At 40.1% G+C, this 18,805-nt stretch overlaps 1 long non-coding RNA gene across 1 annotated transcript in view; it reads left to right on the top strand.

Moving 5' to 3' along the window:
* LOC105739640 overlaps positions 1-18,805 on the top strand; it is a 316,721-nt gene that overhangs the window by 172,029 nt on the left and 125,887 nt on the right. The window contains exon 4 of the long non-coding RNA XR_001115590.2: positions 13,977-14,074. This is a non-coding gene — a long non-coding RNA (uncharacterized LOC105739640). The remainder of the gene's footprint in view (positions 1-13,976; positions 14,075-18,805) is intronic.

The raw sequence follows: 18,805 nt of genomic DNA, 5'->3' as shown, positions 1-18,805 counted from the left end.
CTGCTGCTTATTCTCCACCTGAAGTTCTAATCCTCTGTTTGTGACAACATAATAATTTCCACAGCAACCAATCGTGAAGTTGCAAAGCAAGGATTAGACTTCAGGTGGGGAATAAGCAACAAGGGGCTGATGAACTCAGAAGAAATAAAAAGAATGCCATTTATATGCAAATCTGCTGAAAGGTGGCGAAGGGGACTGGGGAGGCACTGGGCAAAAAGGAATGAATAATAAAGAGCATTATTTTAAATAGACTTTAAAAGCCTTTTTTTTTTTCTTCTGGAAATTCAGTGGGCCTTTTTCTGCAGCTGCTAGTTGATTGGATCTGTTTATTTCCTTTTTTTTTATTCATTCATTTGTTCATTCACTTTTGGTTTCAGAGACCAGATTTGCCACACTATGCTGTTAAAAGAGGGATTTTTTTTTTTTTGGTGTTAATATCCTAGTGAACATACTTTCTGAGGATAAATGAAAAGAGGACTTGCTTAGTGAATGCTCCTATTTTAAAAGCAATTTTCAAGAATAATTTTCTAACCTTTACCTTAAACATGGGGACAGAACATAACAGTGACCACCTCAGCCTTCCTGTTTCAATTTAGGGTAGCAAGACACAAACGGAACCAAGAGACTTCATAAGCAGAAATTGTGAGAGAAACGACAATAAATTGACAAGATTCTAGGAATTTCATAAGTAAAACAAGGGAGGAGAATATCTGGTTATGTTAACACCTCTTCATTCAATTCTAGTCATCTTTTGTTTTTGTTTTTTTAATAATGAGCAAGACTAATTCAGAGTCTTTATTTCCAATTATGTTTGAATTCAAAGCTTATACCTCATCACTGATTTCTTAAGTTTTGTAGAATGTTGGAGTAACAAGGGAACATGTGAATAATTTAGCCTAGAAGTTGTAACAAAGAAAAATTGCCCTGGAGAAAGTTAAGCAGTCAAGGAAGACTTTATTCAAGTCTATTGCAGTAGGGGAGGGAGACTGACCTTAACTCTGCCGAAACAAAAGGCAAGAAGGGTTTTAAGAGGCGAAGGGAACTAGTGGAAAAGTACTTGAGGACAATAGGGGGTTGGTTGATCAAAAAGATTAGGCCACCTGAACTTGCTAGTTGGTGCTTAGTGACAACAAATTTAGAGTCTTATCCCACCACAGAGACTGGGAGATAGGGAAGCTATCTCCTTCAATGATTACGTTTCAAAGGGATAAACTCCCAGGTCCTTGAGAAAGATATTTCCAGGTTGCAAGACTGTCAAGAGATTTTGAGAATATTTTAAAGGAGCAGAGAAAGAACTTGCAATTCCAAGTTTCTTTCTTTCTTTCTTTTTTTTATTATTATACTTTAGGTTTTAGGGTACATGTGCACAATGTGCAGGTTTGTTACATATGTATCCATGTGCCATGTTGTTTTGCTGCACCCATTAACTCGTCATAATTCCAAGTTTTCTAAGGTAAATGCTCTAAGGAAAGGGAGGTCAAGGCCTAGAATCAGGAAGAAGCCTTTCTAAAGTTCAGGGAAGCTGAAAGGAACTTTAAGGCTGCCTTGTCAGTTGCTAGATATGCTGTAGGAGCTCTGGGTCCTTACAAGGATGTGGGTGCTGGGTGTTAATGTGCGTCTGTGTGAAGAGACCACAAAACAGGCTTTGTGTAAGCAATAAAGCTTTTCAGTCACCTGGGTGCAGGCGGACTGAGTCCGAAAAAGGAGTCAGCAAAGGAAGATAGGGGTAGGGCAGTTGTATAGGATTTGGGTAGGTAATAGAAAATTACAGTTAAAGGGGGTTATTCTCTTTCGGGCAGGGGCAGGGGTCATGGGGTGCTCTGTTGGGGAGCTCCTGAGACTCATTGTCCAGGAGAAGGAATGTCACAGGGTCAATTGATCAATTAGGGTGGGGCAGGAACAAATCACAATGCTGGAATGTCATCAGTGGCAGGAACTGGCTATTTTCACTTCTGTGGTTCTTCAGTTGCTTCAGGCCATCTGGATGTATATGTGCAGGTCACAGGGGATATGATGGCTTAGCTTGGGCTCAGAGGCCTGACACTGGGGGCCAGGAAGCATAGTGCTAGCCAGCAAGCTTCTTCCAGCAGAACAGGTTTCCAATTGTAACTGTTTTGCATACACAATTTCCTGTAAGCTTTCTTTTAAAAGGAGTTTTCCTTCCAGGAAAAAAAAAAAAAAAAAATTTGGAAACTGCCAGTTAGCTCCTTTTTTTTTTTTTTTTTTTTTTTGCAAGCAAATAAACTGAAGCTGAGAGCAGATAAAGTGAAGACAATGTTGAACTTTACTTGAGCCCTGTGATCATGGAAAACTGAAGGTTAAGAAATCTTAGACTTTTGTGTTCAAGAACCTACTTCATGCAAGAAACCACCACTCCCCATGTGATTTAGATAAGACTCAAGATGCCTTCCATGTTTGCCTATGACAAGGCTAGACACAAACCCTCTAGATTCCTTATTTACTTTATACATGATTGGCTGAACTGTTTTGTTCTTCTGATCCACTGGAGCAAAAGTTTGCTAATTAATTTTTGGCAAATCTTCTCTCTTCCCCCCAGGTTCCTGAGCTTTCCCCGAGTGGGCATGGGCAGCCCCTCCTGCAGGGCCCATATCAGGAGGAGGCTGACTCTGGGGTGAAACATTCTCTGTTCTACTGTCAGCTTGATCCACTTTTCATCTGGTGTATTCCATTTCCTCTCACTCGTTCTTTATAGCTTTGCTTCCTTCTCCTTATAAAAGAAAAGCTCTTTTCTGCCTAACCTTTGAGACACATGCAGATCACATGGTTGAGGTGTCCTCCTCATTGCAATAGTTTCCCTCCCACTATTGCAATAGTCCCTTCCCTCTCTCAGTCATCCTGTAAGATAAAATCTCTCCTTACTTAAATTTAGATTTGCTTTTTTTTTTTTTTTAATTTGACAATGACATGTACACATTCAAACTGACTTGCTAAAAGATTTGAATTCGTGGCCTCAAATCCAGTTTGGCGTTTCTTCACTCCCACAGTTTTATCTCTCTAAACTGAATGCGGTGTGGTTGTTACAAAAGAAAAGTCAAGCTTGACAAAACAGAAAATAGGAAATGTGGTACTAAAGATATCTTAGGATAGGTCCCCTCAGAAGCCGACTCTGAGACAAAGATTGATGTGCAAGTCATTTGTTTGGGAGGTATTCATGGGAGCACCAGGAAGGAAGTGGGGGAGTATGACAGGGGAGCTATGGGAAGGAAGCCAATCTAGGCTGCATTAATGAGCAAGTTACACAGAAGAAACTAGGGATTCACGCTCCTGGAGATTGCTGGGGGACAGCGTGAACATGCCTCTGATTTGGTCCACACAAAGGAAAGGAAGCTGATATTTATTTAACAATTCCTGTTGTTCAGGAATCCACTTAGTGCAAGAAACCACACTCCCATAGGGCTTAGACAGACTCAAGATACCTCCTTTGTTTACCTATGACAAGGCTAGACACAACCCTTTGGGTGCCTTACCTACTTCATAAATGATTGGCTGAACTGTTCGTCTCTGTGATCAGTTGGATCATATTCATAATGGTTGAGAAGTGCTGTAAGGAATCTAACATCTTATGACTTCCCTGCCTGTGGGCCTAACACAGTTCTCTTTTATTATTAACATATTATTTAACTTTAATACATGTTGTTTTGAATTGTGGTAAAATACACATAATATTTACCATCTTGACTTTTTTTTTTTTTTTTTTTGAGATGATGTCTCGCTCTTGCCCAGGCTGGAGTGCAGTGGCGTGATCTCAGCTCACTGCAAGCTCTGCCTCCCGGGTTCATGCCATTCTCCTGCCTCAGCCTCCCAAGTAGCTGGGACTACAGGTGGCTGCCACTACACCTGGCTAATTTTTTTTGTATTTTTAGTAAAGACGGGGTTTTATGGTGTTAGCAAGGATGGTCTTGATCTCCTCACCTCGTGATCTGCCTGCCTCAGCATCTTGACCATTTTTATGTGTACAGTTAATAGTGTCAAGTACATTCATGCTACTGTGTAACCAATCTCCAGTACTTTTTCATCTTGTAAAATTTAACCTCCATACCCATTAAACAACAACTGCCCACTTCTGCCTATTCCCAGCTCATGGCAACAACCATTCTGCTTCCTTTCTCTATGAATTTGACTACTCTGGATACTTCTTATAAGTGGAATTATATTCTATTAGTCTTTTTGTGACTGGCTTACCCTACAGGGCAGTGGTCTCTTCTCTGGCCCAGGGTGGGTCCAGAAAAGCTGAACAAGAGCTCAGGTCTGGACTCAAGAATGCCCCCCACCCCCACCCCTCAGTGCCTGCTGGTGCTCCACCCACTGTGGCCAAGATGGTACCTAAGGTACAAGATAGAATCTCTTTTACTTTTCCCCCTGCTTTCCTACACAGCCACCACAGCTGTGAATGTACTGGGTAACACCTGAAGCTAGCATGTCTCAGAGTCCAAGGTCCACAGCATATTCCCTCGGTATCACTGTTGGGTTATTCATGTCCCAGGGACTCCTACGTCAGCAGGTGATGAATCCTGCCAGGCATCCTATCAGAGTTCAATGCAATGTACACCAGTCACTGTGCTCTCCCTCTCCCAAGCACACAGATTTCTCAGTGCTATGTAGCTGCTGCCAGTGAGTAGGGGAGGGGTTGCATAAGCACACCCTTAGCTACCCTGACTGGTGTTTTAGTGGGTCGTGTCTCTACCCCTCAACAGTCCGCTGGCTCTGTGCCCAACTCAGCACTAGGACTTCCCTAAGAATTGCAGTCCTTGTGGCCTAGACAAAAGAGTCCCTCTGGCTAGAATTGGTCCAAATGATCCCCCTGTGGGTGAATGTCAGCCGAGTATAGCAAGGTTCTGCTTTCCATTGTGACAAGGAAGCATCCTACCCTCCTCGATATCTCTTTAAGTGACAGGAATTTAAAACCATGTACTGTGATTGCTTACTTTGTTTTTGGTTCTCGGGATGGTACTTTTGGAGTTAGTTGTTAAAATGTGGTGTCCCTGTGGTGGGACACGGCGGGGACAAACAGGAGTATGGGCTTCTATTTAGCCATCTGGCTCCACACCCCCTTTGTAAGATTTTAACACACGTATTGAGACTTGTGTTATGGCCTAGTATGTGTTTTTTCCTAGAGAATGTCCCATGCCCACTTAAAAAAATTGTGTGTTGGATGGAGTGTGTCACAGGCATCCCTTAGGTCTAAGTGGTCCATAGTGCTGTTCGGGAGTTCTCTTTCCTTATGGATGCATGCAGATATAAATAGAGCATTGACAATATATGCCAGGGCAGGCAACATGGTGAAGTCAGAATATGGAGACAGTTTCATAATATCCTTTGTGTTTTGGAGACAGTAGTTGAAAATTTTTTATAAAACAGCCACTCAGAGTCATTATTTTCCTTACCTCTGCCTCTGTCTAACTGTTAGACTTCCATATATCAAGATATTAAGAAAAAACCCTGAGTGTAACAAACATCATAAAACCAGAAAATCAGCATTATATATTATTTCTATTTATATCTCTTAAACACTCAAAGCATTTTTTTCTATATTTTTTAGGCTTAGAGGTATTTGTGACTACATATGACAGTGCTGTTCTGGTATCATTTTCTATAGAGAGAATGAAAGGTACTTGAGATTTTTTTGTAGAATAATTGATTTTTTAAAAACATTTTACTTTTGATAGGATGAAAAAGTTTCAGTTTCACACTGGTATTGACATATAAATTTTTAGAATTGATATTACATTTAGGAAAATATCCATCATGTTTTTTCAGATATAAGCAGAAAGATTTCAAGGCATTTCAGGCTCTCTTGTTCAAGGACCAATTTTAAATAAGTTGAAATGATGAGACTCCAGGACATTCTGATCGTAGGGCATGTGACGAGTTCTATTGTGGGTGCCGCACATCAGGTCATGATGCCAGCAGAGTCTACACAGGTAGCTGTGTTCTTGGAAGTTTTTCCTATTATCTTGAAGCAACTAGCAATCATCTAACCATAAACAAAAGTGGCTGCAAATATGAAAATATTGCATATATTCCAAAATAAAAAATCCATAACTCAATAATCTCATAGTAGATTACAAAAATTCCTGTGGCTATTAACAATTTACTCAACATGATGAAATGTGTGGCAGAGATGAAATTAGTGTGGAAAGAGGCATTGATATAAACTGATGACTTTGGCAGATTAACAAATGACCATGTAAATTCATCATTTGGGCTTTCCCTCGGGGGCTTTTGTAGGTAAACATGTAGGTGAGGGGCTTCAGAGCTTAAGCTCCATGAGCTACATATAAATCTCCTACATTATCTTGACTAATCCAATCCATAAATTTTGATCTAGAATGTCTCAAATTTATTTTCTAAATAAACTTACAACCTATCACCTACTGCCCCAGATCCCAGCTGTTTATAAATCCTTGGCTTTGCTTCTCTATTCTGGCACTTCTCTTAAATATGGATATGTGCACCTGACCTGGAGGTAGGAAAACACAATTGCTGTCCCTAAACTAGTTAACTGTGTGAAATTTGACAAGTTACCAACAATTTCTAAGTTGGTGATCTGGTTTGGCTGTGTCCCCACCCAAATCTCATCTCAAATTGTAGCTCCCATAATTCCCACTTGTTGTGGGAGGGACCTGGTGAGAGATAATTGAATCATGGGGGGCAGTTTCCCCCATACTGTTCTCACAATAGTGAATAAGTCTCACGAGATTTGATGGTTTTATAAGGGGAAACCACTTTCCCTTGGCTTTCATTCTCTTGTCGGCCACCATATAAGACATGCCTTTTGTCTTCCACCATGATTGTGAGGCCTCCCCAGCCACACGGAATTTTGAGTCAATTAAACTTCTTTTTCTTTATAAATTGCCCAGTCTCAGGTATGTCTTTATCGGCAGTGTGAAAGCAGACTAATACAGTAAATTAGTACTGGGTAGTGAGGCGCTGCTGTAAAGAAACCCAAAAATGTGAAAGCAACTTTGGAACTGGGTAACAGGCAGAAGTTGGAACAATTTGGAGGTCTCAGAAAAAGACAGAAAAATGTGAGAAAGCTTGGAACGTCCTAGAGACTTGTTGAATGGCTTTAACCAAAATATTGATAATGATATGGACAATGAAATCCTGGCTGAGGTGGTCTCAGATGGAGATGAGAAACTTGTTGGGAACTGGAGTAAAGGTGACTCTTGCTATGTTTTAGCAAAGAGACTGGCAGCATTTTGCCCCTGCCCTAGAGATCTGTGAAACTTCGAACTTGAAGGAGATAATTTAAGGTATTTGGCAGAAGAAATTACTGAGCAGCAAAGCACTCAAGATGTGACGTGGGTGCTGTTAAAAGCCTTCAGTTTTAAAAGGGAAACAGCATAAAAGTTCAGAAAATTCATAGCCTGACGATGTGATAGAAAAGAAAAACCCATTTTCTGAGAAGAAATTCAAGCTGGCTACAGAAATTTGCATAAGTAACAAGGAGCCAAATGTTAATTGCCAAGACAATGGGGAAAATGTCTCCAGGGCATGTCAGAGATCTTTGAAGTAGTCCCTCCCATCACAGGCCTGGAGGCCTAGGAGGAAAAAGTGGTTTTGTGGGCTGGGCCCAGGGCCTCCCTGCTCTGTGCAGCCTAAAGACTTGGTGCCGTATGTCCCAGCTGCTCTAGCCATGGGTAAAAGGTGGCCAAGGTACAGCTCGGGCCATGACTTCAGAAGGTACAAGCCCCAGGCCTTGGCAGCTCCCACACGTTGTTGAGCCTATCGGTACACAGAAATCAAGAATTGAGGTTTGAGAACCTCTGTCTAGATTTCAGAGGATGTATGGAAATGCCTGGATGTCTAGGCAGAGGTTTGCTGCAGGCGGGCGGGGGGCGGGGTGGGGGGGCATCACAGAGAACCTCTGCTAGGGCAGTGTGGAAGGGAAATGGTGGGTGTTGGGTTACAACTCTCACATAAAGTCCCTACTGGGGCACTGCCTAGTGGAGCTGGGAGAAGAGGGCCACTGTCCTCCAGACCCCAGAATGGTAGATCCAGTGACAGCTTGTACTGTGTGCTTGGAAAAGCTTTAAGATTTAACTGCCCTACTGGACTTGCATGGGGCCTTTACCTCCTTTGTTTTGGCCAATTTCTCCTATTTGGAATGGGTGTATGTATCTAATGCCTGTAACCCCATTGTATCTAGGACGTAACTAACTTGCTTTTGTTTTAGAGGTTCATAGACAGAAGGGACTTGCCTTGTCTCAAATGAGACTTTGGAATGTGGACTTTTGAGTTAATGCTGAAATGAGTTAAGACTTTGGGGGACTGTTGGGATGGCATGATATGTTTTGAAATGTGAGGACATATTTCAAATGTGAGGATATTTGGGAGGGGCCAGTAGTGGAATGATATGGTTTGACTGTGTCCCCACCCAAATCTCATCTTGAATCGTAGCTCCCATAATTCCCATGTGTTGTGGGAGAGACCTGGTGGAAGATAATTGAATGATGGGGGTGGTTTCCCCCATACAGTTCTTGTGGTAGTGTACAAGTCTCACAAGATCTGATGGATTTATAAGGGGAAACCCCTTTTGCTTGGTTCTCATTCTCTCTTATCTGCCACCATGTAAGATGTGTCTTTTGTCTTCTGCCATGATTGTGAGGCCTCCCCAGCCCATGGAACTGTAAGTCCATTAAACCTCTTTTTCTTTATAAATTATCCAGTCTCAGGCATGTCTTTATCAGCAGCATGAAAACGGATTAATACAGGTGGGAACTTTTTCTTATGAATTTATTTATTCTCAAATTCTAACGTAGTAGCTGTCACACAGTAGGCACTCAGGACATTATATAATTATATAATGACAACTTTCTAATATTCTTGGTAATGGGGAATTCGGCACAAAGGGAGACAGTGTCCTTGTCCTCCTGAAGCTTACCTGACATCATGGGAGGCAGACAGTAGCTCAATATGTGATTTAACAAATAATAAAATAATTAGTAAATGTTAGATAATTACAGCTGTAAGTATTACAAAAGAAAACAGAGAAAAGTGGTGAAGAGTGAAGGATGGAGGCAGATAAAAAATCTGTCTTATTGAAACAAACTCAAGTCTAAAACGTTGGGGGTCACTTATAAAATGGAATGTTCAGCCTAAATGACCACAGAGGTCCTTCCTTGCAATATTACTTCCTGATTCTGTGAAGTAGTGGGGGAAATAGAATTTGTGCTTCTGGAAGATTCTTAGTCATTTCCTTTTAACTGGGATAACTTTATGTGAAAAATAATAAGTATATATTTAAGGGGACAATGAGATGTTTCGATATATGTATACATTGTGGAATAATTATATCAGCTACTTATCCATTACTTCATGCTCATCTTTTTTTGTCATGAAAACATTTAAAATCTACCTTTTTAGCAATTCTGAAATATATAATACATTAATATTAACTGTAGTCACCATGCTGTGTAGCAGATCTCTGAAACTTATTCGTCTTGTCTAACTAAACTTTGTACCCTTTGATGAACATCTTCCTATTCCCTGCCTCCCCTTCTTCCAGCCTCTGATAATCACCATTCTACTTTCTACTTCTTTAAGTTGGACTCTTAGATTCCCTGCATATAAGTGAGACCATAAAGTATTTGTCTTTCTCTGCCAGGCTTATATCTCAGTAATTTTTAATCATTACCTTCAGCCAAAAGGCTGGTACATGGGCCTTGGAAGTATTCTTAATTTTCATGATTCAAAAGGAAGGAAAGGTAGCAAATACATATCAGTGACTTAATTCTAATCATCTTCTGTCCTATATCTGCCCACTTCTCTTTAAAAAGCATATAGCAGAAAAAGTAAAGAGGAACAGGGCAAAATGTACTATTTCTGTTGACACTCCCAATAGTGGCAGCTTCCCCAAAGGTAAAAGGAAAAAAAAAAAAGTCAGGACTTAGACTAAAATCAGCAGGCAGAACATATCAAGAATTCCTGAAATTGAATTTTAAAAATCTTACAGAAAAGTAAATAAAGGATATAATAAGGAATTGAAAAGAAATCCAGGGCTGGGCGCGGTGGCTCACGCCTGTAATCCCAGCACTTTGGGAGGCCGAGGCAAGCACATCACCTGAGGTCAGGAGTTTGAGACCAGCCTGACCAATATGGAGAAACCCTGTCTTTACTAAAAATACAAAATTAGCTGGGCGTGGTGGCACATGCCTGTAATCCCAGCTACTCAGGAGGCTGAGGCAAGAGAATCACTTGACCCGAGAGGCAGTGGTGGTGGTGAGCCGAGATTGGGCCATTGCACTCCAGCTTGGGCAACAAGAGCGAAACTCTGTCTAAAAAAAAAAAAAAAAAAAAAAAGGAAATCCAAATCAGTTAATTATAAAATGCCAAACATTGTTACAAATCAGTGAAGTGATCATTACAAATACAATGAAGTACCAGATCATAAGTGTAAAAATGAAAAACTTAGAAGAAATCTGACAATCATACACGTGATTGAAGAAGAAATCAAACACTGCTGGGAGCAGGGAGATTTACACAACTGCTTTAAATAATTCTCTAGTAGTTGGAACCTGTAGTTGTGCATAATTTATGATAACACCTTCTTTTCTAGGACTGTAACCCAGAGAAATTCTCACATACTATACACATGGAAATAGAATTTTGAATATGACAGAAATCTGAAGTTACTAAAATCTCCAGCAACAAGAGAATGGGAATACTAAATTTGTGTATTCATGCTACAAAATCTTATAGCATTTAATATGAGCTATGTGGAAAATTTTTAAAAAAACATATCTAGGCCAGTCGTGGTGGCTTACGCTTGTAATCCCAGCATTTTGGGAGGCCCGAGGCAGGCGGATCATGAGGTCAGGAGATCGAGACCACGGTGAAACCCCATCTCTACTAAAAATACAAAAAAATTAGCCGGGCGTGGTGGCGGGCGCCTGTAGTCCCAGCTACTCAGAGAGGCTGAGGCAGGAGAATGGCGTGAACCCGGGAGGCGGAGCTAGCAGTGAGCCGAGATTGTGCCACTGCACTCCAGCCTGGGTGACAGAGCGAGACTCCGTCTCAAAAAAAAAAAACAAAAAAAAACCTAATGCTAAGAAAAGAAAAATCCATCAAGTTGCGAGAGAATACCTATAAAATCAAACAATTTATACTAGGTTTTAAACCTTATATAAGGCTTAAATATGTATGTTTAAGTTCATATACACACAAAACAGGAAAGCAAAAATACTAGCCAAATTTAGGAACCAGGCCACCTCTAGAAGGGTAAGGAAGTGGAGTGAAATCTGATAATGTATGGGAACACTTTCTTTCCTAGGAATATAACCCAGAGAAATTCTCACATACTATATACATGGAAGCATGCATAAAGAATTGTTAGTATAACAAATCTGAAGTTATTAAAATCTCCAGCAACAAGAGAATGGGAATACTAAATTTCTATATTTTGTATTTACACATTACTGGGCTTCATCTATATTTGACATGCATTATTTCCTTACAAAAGAGGAAAAAAGTATAAAAAATGTTGATTTAATAAAGCTTGATTGTAAGCACTTGGGTGCTTATTTTGTCTATATTTTCTGTATGCTTGGAATACTTCATAATGAAAAATAGAATGCTGTAAGAAAAGAGTACATTTATCCTCATTGATTTGGTACTCACTGCTGCTGTGAGAGCCTTCCAGAAGCCCTTCTGTGTTACATTTGTACAAAGTATGGTGTGAAGTACTAACTCAGGGCACGAATTTTCTGTAGTAGACAATAGAGCCATACACTTACCTCTACTTGAAATATATTATTGTTGTAGAGTTTCAGTTGTAAAGCAATTAAAAGTTTTTGTTTTCTTAATGCTCAAATTCTTCCGGGGCCACAAAACAGCTAACTCAATTGAAGGTAAAACATCTGCAGCCTTAAGATCAGATCCAAGGCCAAAGGAGGGTTTGGAGGTCACTCATGTAAGAAATCTAGGGATAAAAGTCAAGGAATTTTAGCCTGAATCAGCAACAATAACAGTGTTATTTTGAAAATAGAGAAGACTTGATCTTATTTTTAGGCAAAAATAACATCAATTCCAAGAAAAGCCCCATTTGTCAGAAGTATGTTTATTAATGCATTAACAAAAAAAATGCTTGGAAAATATTCTTGCCAATAAAAATTTAAATTAAAATATTTACAGAAAAATAAGTGAGAACATGTTTTATTTTTGAAGGAGATAAAGTTCCGTAAGAAAGAAACAATTTGTTCACTCTACTTACTTTGCATGCTAATAAATACTGAATTACATAAGTAAATTCCAGTAAAAATAACATAAATCCAAACCTAACATTGTCATTGAAATCAATTTGAGTCAAATATCTGCTTGGACAGCTGGCATATAACAGAATAAACATTTACTTCAAAGTGTCACAAGCACGTTGGTTTTTATTTAGTTAACTCCTCAATGAGTGATTCAGAAATAAAGGTCCCTTGTGTGGGCCAGTGAGGAAATGGTATGGCACCATGGGGACTGCTGAGGGCACTCTGGGCAGCAATAAAGGCAATTGCAGAAGACAGGATGCAGATAGAAAACCCAATCCATATTTTTATGGAAAATAAGTCCCTCAGAAAACAATACTATTTTTGCTTTTGTTATTTTAGCATCTTGTAGAAGATGTGTATGTATAACTGTGGTCAATAATAACTACCTTAATTTCACAGTAATGATGGCCCCATAATAATGTACACATGGCTGGAAAAGGAAAACATTTGGTATGACAAGGAGGCTTTTCTCTAAACAATGACAAATCACTGATGTGGTTTTTAAAAATCTTAATTGGGAAATTATTTGCCTAAATGGAACCATTGCTTTAGCACAATATATGCAATCATAGAAGAAATAAAAGACCAAAAGGAAAATGGTCTCCTAAACTCAGAGTATCAGGGAGGAAGCAATCATTTATTTTACACCCAGCATGTGTGAGGAAATGAGCCAGTTGCTTTATAGGCAGCAACACATTTACTCTTTATGGCAACTATATAAGATGTGTGCTATTTTCCCTATTTAAAAGTTGAAAAAACTGGAGTGATATCTAATATGCTGCTTAACATCATGTAGTTTGCAAGTAATGGAGCTGTGGAGCTGAGAGAGGAAGTCAGGACTAAACCTAAAGCCCATTGTATTAGTCAAGGTTCTCTAGAGGGGCAGAACTAAAAGGATACATATACAGACAGGAGGGGACTGGCAACTGAGTTAATAATCATACCTATGTGATGAAACCCTATATATATAGGTTTGATTTGCATAATCACAAGGTCCCACAATAGGCTGTCTGCAAGATGAGGAGCAAAGAGAGCCAGTTCAAGTCCCAAAACTGAAGAACTTGGGAGTTCGATGTTTGAGAGCAGGAAGCATCCAGCATGGGAGAAAGATGTAGGCTGGGAGGCTAGGGAAGTCTAGTCTTTTCACAATTTTCCTGCCTGCTTTAAATTCTAGCCACGCTGGCAGCTGATTAGATGGTGCCCACCCAGATTAAGGGTGGGTCTGCCTTTCCCAGCCCACTGACTTCAATGTTAATCTCCTTTGGCAACACCCTCACAGACACACCCAGGATCAATACTTTGCATTTTTCAATCCAATCAAGTTGACACTTAGTCCCTGTTCTCACACCTATGGTCCCTGTTTTCTTCTCTATCTTATTGCTTTTGGTTTTTACTTTGTATAATGTTCAGAATGTATGTACCTTTAAAAAAACCTTGGTCATAACTTTTAATTACAGATATGTGGTATTCTCATTGTCATTATTTTTTAAAAGTCTATTTTTTAAAAAAAACCACTCAGCATACTCTTAGCCAACAATGGCATTAACTACCTTTGTCATCTTATGTGTTTATAAATAATGATTCATATGTATTTCCTGGATAATGCTTGATAAGCATTGTTTTAAGCTCTTTACATGTATTCTGTGTATTATTTGCAATAACCTTTCAGGTAAATGCTCTCATTTTCTCATTTTACAGATAAGGAAATTGAGGCTCAGTGTTGGCAGGTAACATGTTCAAGATCTTGAAACTAGCAGGTGGCAGAGCTGGGGTTCGTCTGTCTCCATGTGCTCAGAGTATGTATAGCTTGTTTAAATTGCATTGATTTTCACAGTTTTTGTAACTAACAAAGTGGAAAATATTTTTATGTTTTAAAAAAAACCTGTTGACCATTTATCATTCCCCCTTAATAACTTGCTTGTTATATCTGCATCCTTTTTTTTTTCTGTGTAAAAAAATGGCCCCAAATCTCAGCAGCTTGAAACCACAGGCTTTTCTTATTGTTTATGAATTTGTGGGTTGGCTGGGGTTGAGTGTGTCTAGGCTGGACCTGGTTGGGTGCTTTGTTTTGGACCATGGCCATGGAACACTCCTGCTTCCCTCTGCAGGACGGTGGGTTGGTTGGCACTGGGTCTGGTAAATCTGTCTCATGTGTCTCATCCTCCTTAGCCTGGGGAACTGGAGAGGTGTGATATAAGAAGTATTGTTTATATTTGTCTTTGCCCCCAGATCCTGGCACAGAACTTCTAAAGCCCTTGTAATTTCCTGGGCTATAGAGATGGAAGGAGAATCTTTTCTTCTAATATTTGGTCTTTTATCCCAATTCTTGACACAGAACCACTAAATCCCTTGGTATTTCCTGGGTGATGTGAGTGTCTTATGTTCTAATGAGGTGACTCTTGGTGGGCTCCTGGAGGGGAGCTGGTTGCCAGAAAGACCAAGCCAAGACTGGAGGCTTACAACTTTCAGCCCCAGCCCCCATTCTCTAGACACAGGAGAGGACTGGCAACTGAGTTAATCAATCATATCTATGTGATGAAACTCCATAAAAATCTCAAAGGGACAAGGTTCAGAGCACATCCATGTGGCAAATCCATCCATATGCTGGGAGGGTGATGCACCCCAATTCCATGGAGACAGAAGCTACTGCACTCAGGACCCTTCCAGACCTCACTTGAACATATGTCTTTATCTGAATGTTTATCCATGTCTTAGAACATTTATGTTACTGTAAATGAATACATGAGCTGGATAATATATAAAGAAAAGAGGTTTATTTGGCTTACAGTTCTGTAGACTGTACAAAAAACACAGCCCCAATATTTGCTTCTGATGAGGGCCTCAAGAAGCTTCCACTCACGGTGAAAGGTGAAGCAGAGCCAGCGTGTGCAGAAGTCACATGACAGAAGAGAGAGAAAGCAAAAGAGGGGTGAGGGTGGTGCCAAAGTCTTATTAACAACCAGCTTTTGGGGAAACTTATAGAGCAAGAACTCACTCACTGCCTCCCTACCCCACCAAGGGAGAGCATTAATCTATTCATGAGGGATCTGGCCCCCCAACATCATTCACACACCCTATTGGGCACAATTTCTTTTTTTTTTTTATCAATAGAACTTTGGATAATTCTTTTTTAATTTTATTATTATTATACTTTAAGTTTTAGGGTACATGTGCACAATGTGCAGGTTTGTTACATATGTATACATGTGCCATGTGGGTGTGCTGCACCCAGCAACTCGTCATTTAGCATTAGGTATATCTCCTAATGCTATCCCTCCCCTCCCCCCTCCCCACAACAGGCCCCGGTGTGTGATGTTCCCCTTCCTGTGTCCATGTGTTCTCATTGTTCAATTCCCACCTATGAGTGAGAACATGCGGTGTTTGGTTTTTTGTCCTCACGGTAGTTTGCTGAGAATGATGGTTTCCAGCTTCATCCATGTCCCTACAAAGGGCATGAATCATTTTTTATGGCTGCATAGTATTCCATGGTGTATAAGTGCCACATTTTCTTAATCCAGTCTATCATCATTGGACATTTGGGTTGGTTCCAAGTCTTTACTATTGTGAATGTGCTGCAATAAACATACGTGTGCATGTGTCTTTATAGTAGCATGATTTATAATCCTTTGGGTATATACCCAGTAATGGGATTGCTGGTATTTCTAGTTCTAGATCCCTGAGGAATCAGCGCACTGACTTCCACAATGGTTGAACTAGTTTACAGTCCCACCAACAGTGTAAAAATGTTCCTATTTCTCCATATCCTCTCCAGCACCTGTTGTTTCCTGACTTTTGAATGATCGCCATTCTAACTGGTGTGAGATGGTATCTCATTGTGGTTTTGATTTGCATTTCTCTGATGGCCAGTGATGATGAGCATTTTTTCATGTGTTTTTTGGCTGCAAAAATGTCTTCTTTTGAGAAGTGTCTGTTCATATCCTTTGCCCACTTCTTGATGGGGTTGTTTGTTTATTTCTTGTAAATTTGTTTGAGTTCATTGTACATTCTGGATATTAGCCCTTTGTCAGAGGAGTAGATTACAAAAATTTTCTCCCATTCTGTAGGTTGCCTGTTCACTCTGATGGTAGTTTCTTTTGCTGTGCAGAAGCTCTTTAGTTTAATTAGATGCCATTTGTCAATTCCTGCTTTTGTTGCCATTGCTTTTGGTGTTTTAAACATGAAGTCCTTGCCCATGCCTATGTCCTGAATGGTATTGCCTAGGTTTTCTTCTAGGGTTTTTATGGTTTTAGGTCTAACATGTAAGTCTTTAATCCATCTGGAATTAATTTTTGTATAAGGTGTAAGCGAGGGATCCAGTTTCAGCTTTCTACATATGGCTAGCCAGTTTTCCCAGCACTATTTATTAAATAGGGAATCCTTTCCCCATTGCTTGTTTCTGTCAGGTTTGTCAAAGATCAGATAGTTGTAGATATGCAGCATTATTTCTGAGGGCTCTGTTCTGTTCCATTGGTCTATGTCTCTGTTTTGGTACCAGTACCATGCTGTTTGGTTACTGTAGCCTTGTAGTATAGCTTGAAGTCAGGTAGCATGATGCCTCCAGCTTTGTTCTTTTGGCTTAGGATTGACTGGGTGATGCGGGCTCTTTTTGATTCCATATGAACTTTAAAGTAGTTTTTTCCAATTCTGTGAAGAAAGTCAATGGTAGCTTGATGGGGATGGCATTGAATCTATAAATTACCTTGGGCAGTATGGCCATTTTCACGATATCGATTCTTCCTACCTATTGGGCACCATTTCTAACATTAGGATTTTTTTTTCTTTAAATTTATTTTTACAGAGAGCATCTTGCTTTGTCTCTCAGGCTGGAGTGCAGTGGTGGGATCATAGTTCACTGTAACCTCAAATTGCTGGGCTCAAGCAATCCTCCCACATCAGCCTCAAGAGTGGCTAGGACTACAGAAGCACACCCCCATGCCCAGCTAATTTATTTATTTTTATTCTTCTTCTTAGAGACAGAGTCTCATACTGTCACCCAGGCTAGAGTGCACTGGTGTGAACACAGCTCATTGCAGCCCTAGACTCAAGTGATCTTCCTGCGTCAGCCTCCCAATTAGCTGGAAGTACAGATGCATGCTACCATACCTTTTATAGTGTTTTGTAGAAACAGGGTTTTGCACGTTTCCCAAGCTGGTCTCAAACTCCTGGCCTCAAGTGATCCGTTCTCCTTTGCCTCCCAAAGCACTGGGATTAGAGGGATGAGGCATTGCGCCTGGCCAGGAATCAAATTTTAACATGAGATATGGATGTGTAAAATATTCGAACCATAGCAAATTGTATCCTTTATCATGTCCTTTACTAAGATAAAAACTGGTAAAAAAAAAAAAAACAAGTGAGTTCTGTGAGCTGCTCTAACAAATTAACTGAACCCAAGAATGGGGTCATGGAAACCTCTGATTTGTTATATAAGTGAGGCAGAGTTGTGGGTAAGCTGGGAATCTACTTCTTGTGATTTGTAGTTGAAATTGTGGCAGAGGGGCAGTCATACAAGATTGAGCCTTTAACCTGTGGGGTGTCTGCACAAACTCAGATTAGTGTTGGAATTGAATCAAACTGGGACACCCAGTTAGTATCTCAAAATTATTTGATGTGGAGAAAAATCCCCACACATATGGCCACAGAAGTATTCTGCAGTGAATGTTGAACATATAGGAGGGGAAACTGTTTGTTTTTTCTCTCTATACACCAAGGCATGGCCTACTCATGGCAGTAACAGAAGCAAAATAGAACAAAAGAAACCAAACAAGGCCACTGCCATCTACGCCCCAACAACACATTGTCACTTCTGCCTTTTTTTATTGGCCAAAGCAAGCCACAGAAACAGTCTATAGTGTTCCCCACCTGAGTCTCAGTGCTCATGTGGGAGACTGCTCCTGTTCTGTCTTCAGTCCTGGATGACCAGACCATTTTCTACCTTCTATTCTTTTATTCCTTCTTATTTCAGTTCAGTTCAATTCTGATCAACATAATTGCATTGAGCCTCTACTATGCACCCCAGCCCACCCTGCAGGGAGCACTGGGAATACAACACGAAAACAAACTCAGAAGCTTCCCTCTAATATGCCTCGACAGGTCATGGTAATATAATACAGCTGCTGTTGTAATCAGAGAGCATGTGGGGTGCAATGGGAACATCCAGATGGGCGCTCAGCACGGGTTGGGCACAGAGCAGCCTTCGGGAAGCAACTTTGTAGAGACTTGAAGGAGTTTGAGTTAGCAAGGTGAAAATAAAAAGTGAAAAGATGTTCTAGGCACAAGAAACTGTGAGTAAAGAAGATGGCCATGGAACAATGTGCAGCATGGCAGGAATGAAAGATAATTCATGATCACTAAAACATGAATCAGAAAATAAATTGGTTACAATGTTCTGTTTCCTCTGTCTTGATGGCCATGAAGGAAAAAAACAAAAAAACCCACAAAACCACCCAACCTGAAATGGTTCCATGGGTAATAGAGAGAAAAATATAATATGTAACAATAAAAATAATAAAACAATCTTACCCCTTCTC

Source organism: Nomascus leucogenys, chromosome 4 (genome assembly GCF_006542625.1).
Source record: "Nomascus leucogenys isolate Asia chromosome 4, Asia_NLE_v1, whole genome shotgun sequence".
NCBI lineage: Eukaryota > Metazoa > Chordata > Mammalia > Primates > Hylobatidae > Nomascus > Nomascus leucogenys.
The sequence above is the reverse complement of the archived record's forward strand: the minus strand, read 5'-3'. Positions and strand labels throughout refer to the sequence as shown.